This window comes from Dermacentor variabilis, chromosome 6 (assembly GCF_050947875.1).
Source record: "Dermacentor variabilis isolate Ectoservices chromosome 6, ASM5094787v1, whole genome shotgun sequence".
Lineage (NCBI taxonomy): Eukaryota > Metazoa > Arthropoda > Arachnida > Ixodida > Ixodidae > Dermacentor > Dermacentor variabilis.
Window position 1 is genome coordinate 116038633 of NC_134573.1, and position 7393 is coordinate 116046025.

The window sequence follows — 7393 nt, forward strand, 5'->3', positions numbered from 1 at the left end:
ACACCCATCGAAATACGAATGCCGTGGCTAATATTCAATCCCGCGACCTCATCATTATCAGCCGAACCCAATAAAAATTAAGCAAGTACGGCGGGTAAGGAATGTTGGCAATTCGAGGAAGGTAACAGTTGGTACGTGAGGCAACTTGTTCTCATACTCATTGCCCAAGAATCGGTATACCAGCCGTGGAAGAATGACACCGCAGAGTGCACTGTATTTATTGTGATGGAGTTCGCGTTCAATATTTCATTCCCAAATCATCCTTTCACGACTGACGACCAGGCATCTCGCTTATACGTACAGTCGCCTGACAGCTGCCGGGTGCTGGCGTCGGCCACAGGACCCACGTAATTTACCTCTCTTCAACACTTGCCGTCATTCTTGCCATATTTCGCATCATCGGGTTTCAGCTGAACTAGCTGCTTCAACAGCCAATTTATTTGGCCCGAAATTTGGCAGCCCTGTCAACGTTATGGTTTCTTTAGGACACCTTTTATGTTTAAGCTAGTGCTGTCGTGATATTTCCAGAGGTTTCACCTTTCCCAAAATGCCCGCATTCTGACGGCCTCTATTCATATCTTGGGGGATTTTTCATAGACGTTGAAACCATAGCACGGCCGCTTGACCACGCTGCTCAAGAAGTAAATTTATTTTCCTGAGGTCTTGTGCAAGCTTCTGCTTTCTTGCTGTTTATCAACCTCCTGATTTCCCTGTCACTTGTATCCTATTTTGACGACTACGATCCCACGGAAGTTGACGGTGATGTAATGGCCATGGAATTGAAGCCGTTTAAATCAATCCTACCGTGGATACGATAGCCGCTTTTGCTCCCTGTGAATGCAAATATTGCATTAATGAGCGCCATTCTTAAGCATATAAATTCATAGTCTAAAAATTATGCGAATCCCACGCACTGTGCGAATCGATGTAAGCGAAGCTTTCTGTGCTGTTTGTTTTGATTGACATTAATTTAAGGTAAGGATGACTTCGAATGTATGATTTTTTCAACGGACAGTGCAATACGAGAGTAGTGAGTTGATGGCAAATGTTACCTTGCGTGCACTACTGGGGGGGGGGGGGAGGTGGAGAGGGTTTTCTGTGAGGGTCCACCTAGTGGAATGTCTATTTCGGCCGCTGCTGATTGGATGCAGATGTACGAGCGAGGAGGAGACGAGCGACCCTAGCCAATCAGCAGCGGCCGAAATGAACAGTCCACTAGGTGGACTCTTGCAGAATACCCCCCCCCCCTGCTCTTTATCTGCGTAGTACACGACATACAGCGAGAAGAGTTTGCTGGAGGCGTTGCGTTGCGTCATTGTTTGTAACCTACGAGAGGGTTGAGCACTGTCATTGCTTCACATGGCACATCGCATCGCGGCATATGTGTTGGCAGAATTATGGTGCTCCACGTGCCCAAACACTACCGGATTATATGAGGCACGCCGTAGTGGCGTACTCCGGATTAGCTATGGTACCTTGGTGTTCTTCAACGTGCTCTGAAATCAAAGCAAACGACCGTTTTTGCATTTCGCTCCCGTCGAAATCCGGCTCCCGAGGTGGGGATCAATCCTGCGACCTCGGGCAATGCCATAGCCGTCAAGCCACCGCGGCGGTCACATAAGTGTTGATTTGACGTGCGACCACTTCAGTAGTGTCACCTATACCCTACGGTAATTAATTGTGGCTTTGTGTCTGCACGCCGTGCGTCAGTTGTGCACTTGACAAATTTGCGTGGTGTTTATTTTTTAGAAATAACAGAAACGTACTTCAGTACTCCGAGCCTTCAGTTTGCCTGCAACCGCTGTCGTGTCCATAGTAGTAGAGTTTCGTTATCTTCTCCCGTCGTCTTTTCCCTGTCTCGTACTTCCCCCCTGTATGACAACTTTAAGCGAAGAATGGCAAGGGTGTTATTCACTCGTTTCGCGAATACTCTGGCTCTATCCCATTCTCCGCTTTTTCTCTCTTCCCCCCTCTACCATTCTTCCCACCTTCAGGACTTGCATGTTAGGATAACCGTAAGCGCTGCAGTTTCTGCCGTGCTTTTTGCTGGGGGTCACGGATAATTACAGCTGTCAACAGGCTAATGTGACGACGCCCAGAGTGCTCCAGAGGGCACTGTGCACATGTGACGCGTCGGAAAGGTCCAAACGAGTTTCTTGCTCCCCCTTTCCTCTTTTCCACGCTCCTTCCATGTATATGCACGCTCTGAAACCCCCTCCGACACGGTGTGCATGACAGCAACAGCACCAGTGGAAAATTCGAAGGAAGAAGCAAAGGAACCTTCACTTTAAGATAGTTGTCATTATTTGTTGGCAGCTGGGCACGCTAACCATTACGATACCACCTCCCGCCACCACTTTCTGTCTACCCTCCCACTTCTCCTTTTCCTCGCAGATGCAGGCAGAAAGGATGCAGAAACAAAAAAAAGTAAATATTGCTTGAGCCGCTTGTTGGCACATGACCTTAACTTTGGCAGGCTGCTCTCATTGGAGCGCGTGTAGGCTTGCGGCTGCGTGCAGATCGTCGGACGCCTTCGCTTTATTGTAAGTTTGCTTTCACTGACTTTTTTAGTTAAAAGTGAAACGCCGGACAAAAATGAGACCTACCATTGTTTTCTAGGTTTAAACCAAAAAGGCTCATTTCTAACTTTAAAGCAGCAACAGCTTCATCATCAGCGACTTGAACGCTCATTTACACAAATAGTGATTTGTTAAGAAATGGCATAAGGACGCTATATTTCCACGTCATGGCGCTGCCAATACGAGTCGACACCAAGGATCGGCAAAAGGGCATCACACTGCCGATGCGCGCGGCAGGTTGCTGAATGACGAAAACAGAAAATACGACTGTTTTTCAGTTCTCGCAACTTATTGTACACAAAAGACAAGGCGCCCGCAACAATGAAAAATTTTTTTTTCGACAACAACGGCACACGACGACCGACTGATGTGCTTCTTAAAGGGGTTTAATTTTACTTTTCATCGCAGAAAAGCAAGCGCTGGGAGCACCGCGCGTGTACCGTGGCCACGTGCTGTAGCCGCACTCCTTTTCCTCTAGCAATATGGCCGTGGCGCCGGCAGCTTCACACAATCCAGTAGGAGGCAGCTGGGACTGGCACTCAAGAACCTCTTTGAATAGAAACGACAGCATGGTTGCTAATATATTGTTGGCTTGGATATGTTTGGCAGGAGGCTCAAGACGGCACTCTGTCTACTAACGCGTTTCTATGTTTGCGTTCGCGTCTGTCTTGAGGGGACGCGCACCGTAAAATGCTGTGATGGTGCTTGCGTTGAGCGAATCTAAGGCTACAAACGCTGTTCTAAGCTGTCTGTTCTCTAACTTGAGCAGCAAACCCACATTTATAGTGTTCCCGCAATAGCAAGAGTCACGAGTATGGCAACCGTAACCGCAAGCGTCACGATATGGTAGTAACTTGTCCCGATAGCGTAGTCGTAATCCACAGACCCTGCCAGTAAGGAATACGCGGCAAGGTATGGCCGACGAATAAGTAATTGCCAAGACTCGTTTTCAGTGAATGTTTATTACCAAGAACGGCGGGTGCTTATACTACCGCAAAGGACGGATGCCGGGCGGTGACTTCAATCAGTTACTCGCCACACCACACGTCTACACTGGAATTCAACCATTTGCGCCAACTCTCACTTATATTGTCTGGACCCTAAACTGCGACATCGCCTGCCACGCGGGCCCCAGCTTTTCCTCTCTTTGTGCCTCGCTACTTTCCCACTGTGCCGAGCCGGGCTTTCACTGATTCTCGCTGCTCCTTTTTCTCAATAAATGAAGGCATTCATTAATTCATTCTTAAGTTGCTGCAGAAAGTAGCGTGTCTTCATCTCCATAACTACCCTGTCTCTCACCTGGACTCTCCCATCGCAAAACAATGTTGCTGTGTTGCAAATGGCTGGGTGTCGCATATACAATTTTCTAGGAATGGCCAGCAGAGCGGAGTGCAATTTTTGGTGGGGGACGATGGCATTATAGAGCACCTTCTCTGCCATTTACACACTCAGCGCTCTGCTCCTTGAGATACTATTAATGAAAGATACCTTGCTGGGCTGGTCGCGGGCAGCTCTTCCCGGATTCGTGATGCGTCGATTTAAAATGTACATTTCTTATCTGCGTCTGAATAACAGCGTTATAGGCGAGATGAATTACGGTAGCTTGTGGGTTTAGAATAACGACGCTCTTCACGCAGCACTTTCGCCTTATGCTTGCTTGCGAACCGGAATAAACGGAAGGAGGGTAACACGCCTTCCTGAGATGAAACATTCGGAATAACCCTTTGTTTGCCGGTTGGACATATCTCAAGAGCCTACGATACGAGCCACCTTCAAGTCGCTATCAGTTTGCAAAGGGGGAAATCAGATGAAACGTTGTCAAGCGGATAGCCTTTTAAATATCATAAGAATATCTATAATGAACTTCCTAACCATGAAGTGAAAGTCGACTAATAAGCATTGACATTTTCTTTATTATTGAGACCTCCTGTTAATACAAGGTTGCTGTATTTTACAGCCTCCTAAATTGAAAAGTAAGTTATGAAAAAGAAATTATTGCGGTAAATGTGTAAACGCACACGCAAAACAGGCCTAGTCCATTTCCGAGTATTCACTCAATGACGCTGTAGCACGTCCATACGGTCAAGTTGTAATATGAAGAACAAGGCAGTTCCAAAAGAGTGAGTCACCAATCTAACTCGCATAAGGTGTGCTTGCGCTGGAAAAGAAAATACTCAAAGCAGAACGATGGTTGCGTGCAAAGTAGGGCTTCCACTGAATCTGATCTACGGATCAAGGCATCGGTTCGTCAGATCACCCGCCGTGGTTGCTCAGTGCCTATGGTGTTGGGCTGCTGAGCACGAGGTCGCGGGATCGAATCCCGGCCACGGCGGCCGCTTTTCGATGGGGGCGAAATGCGAAAACACCCGTGTGCTTAGATTTAGGTGCACGTTAAAGAACCCCAGGTGGTCAAAATTTTCGCAGTCCTCCACTACGGCGTGCCTCATAATCAGAAAGTGGTTTTGGCACGTAAAACCCCAAATATTATTATATTCGTCAGATTGGAATGCTCGTTCATTGCAGCCCAATCTTGGGTCCTCAAATGTAATGGAGAATGCACGCCAGTATTCGCTTCACGCGCGCAATCTGATAACATAACGCTGTTTCACTATTGAAGGCGTGACAACATACTGGATAGTAGAAACAGACGCAGGCGCGTCTTGAGCTAATCGATAAGTTTGGAACAGTGGTTAGACGCTAAATAAAGCTTACCCCCCCCCCTCTAATAAAGATACTGTACAGTTGCTTTCAATATTAGCTGAAACATAGTGCTCGTGGTAAAAAGGGCCCCCAAGACGTACTGCACAGCTGCGCCGACATACCAAAAATTCAGGACCTAAACGCTTTCCAATTACTGGTATTTATCAAACTAGCATTTCGTGGTTAAGTGTGCAGAGGAATAGTCCAAGTTGGCGCGTTTGCGGCTCCTGGACATAACTTTACATATTGGTGAATTTAGAGTCATTAGCCAGGCGTCACACCAATTAGTAATTTGGTTAACATCACTATGGAGGGTCAGGTGGTCATCAGAGCTGTTAATAGAACGATAGATAGTACATTCGTTAGCGAAAATGCGCATGTATGATTATGAGTTACTTGGTATGTCATAAATGTATATCAGAAAGAGTAAGGGACCAAGAACGCTTCCTTGTGGTACACCGGATGGAACATCTGAAAGGCACGAGGAGAAGCTGTTAGCGAAAGTAAACTGCTGCCTGCTAGACAGAAGATTTCGAAGCCAGGATAGAGTTAGCTAATCAATTTTTAATGATGATAACATGAAAAACAGGCGACAATGGGCTACCCGGTCAAAAGCTTTAAAAATGCTCAGAAAGATGCTGTCAGTTTCAAGGTTTGAGTCCATATTAAACTGTAAATCTGTCGCAAAATCAAACAGTTGGGTGTCGCACGACAAACCTCTCCTGAAACCATGTTGGTTATGAAAAAAGAAGTTATTCCATTGTACTGGAGAAGAACGAGCAGCATGCACTGCTTCGAGAAAGAAGACGACGACGAGTGGTTGGAAGCCTTGTGCCTGTGTTGCCGAAGCTCTGTGTCCTCTCGCTGCGGTGCTCTGCTATCTGAGCGTTTTATCCATTGAACTCAATCTCTGGGCTTCTCCGGTAGTGCTGGTCAAAAAGAAAGATGGGACTATTCGCTTTTGTGTGGACTATCGACGACTAAACTAGATAACCCGGATAGATGTCTATCCTCTTCCCCGTATCGACGACGCACTGGACTGCCTCCAAGGCGCTGAATTCTTTTCGTCCTTAGAGTTACGATCCGCTAATTGGCAGGTCCCGGTGGCTGACGCAGATCGCCCGAAAACTGCACTTGTTACGCCTGACGGCCTATGTGAATTTACCGGGATGCCCTTTGACATCTGTTATGCACCTGCAACGCTTGAAAGAATGATGGATAATATTCTCCGGGGCCTCAAATGGCAGACATGCCTTTGTTATCTCGATGACATTGTCATCTTTTCCCCGGACTTTTCTTCTCACCTGTTCCGACTCAAACGCGTGCTCACTTGTCTTTCCGATGCTGGACTCCAGCTCAACTTAAAGAAGTGTCGCTTCGCCATCCGGCAGCTAGTCATCCTTGGTCCTGTTGTTTCCAAAGATGGTGTGCTCCCAGATCCAACCAAACTCCAAGCCGTTGCCGAATTCCCCCGTCCAAAGACCGCAAAAGAACTCCGCAGTTTCATCAGATTATACTCCTATTTTCGTCGTTTCATCCGCAACTCCGCCACCGTAATAGTACCTTTGACGCAGCTTCTCGCGGGTAACCATGACCTCTTGGCCTGGCCGTCACTTTGCGATGCCGCATTCCCGACGCTGCGTCGTCTTCTAACCTCATCCCCCCATACTGCGACATTTTGACCCAAGCGCACCGACAGAAATACACACGGATGCCAGTGACGTCGGCATTGGCGCTGTTCTTGCACAAAGCAAGACTAGCTTCTATGAATACGTTGTTGCCTTCGCTAGCCGCGCACTCACGAAAGCGGAAGCAAACTATTCCGTTACAGAAAAAGAATGCCTGGCCATCATTTGGGCCATAACTAAGTTTCGTCCTTACCTCTACGGCCGCCTGTTCGACGTCATCACAGACCACAATGCACTCTGCTGGCTGTCGTCCTTGAAATATCCTTCAGGCCGCCTCGCTCGAGGGGCTCTTCGCCTCCAAGAGTATTATATTCGAGTGCTGTACCGCTCTGGCCGTAAACATTCGGACGCGTATGCCTTGTCTCGCTCCCCAGTGTCAGGCCAGCCCAATCATCAGAAAGTACAAATATGCGAGTCCTCCTTCAC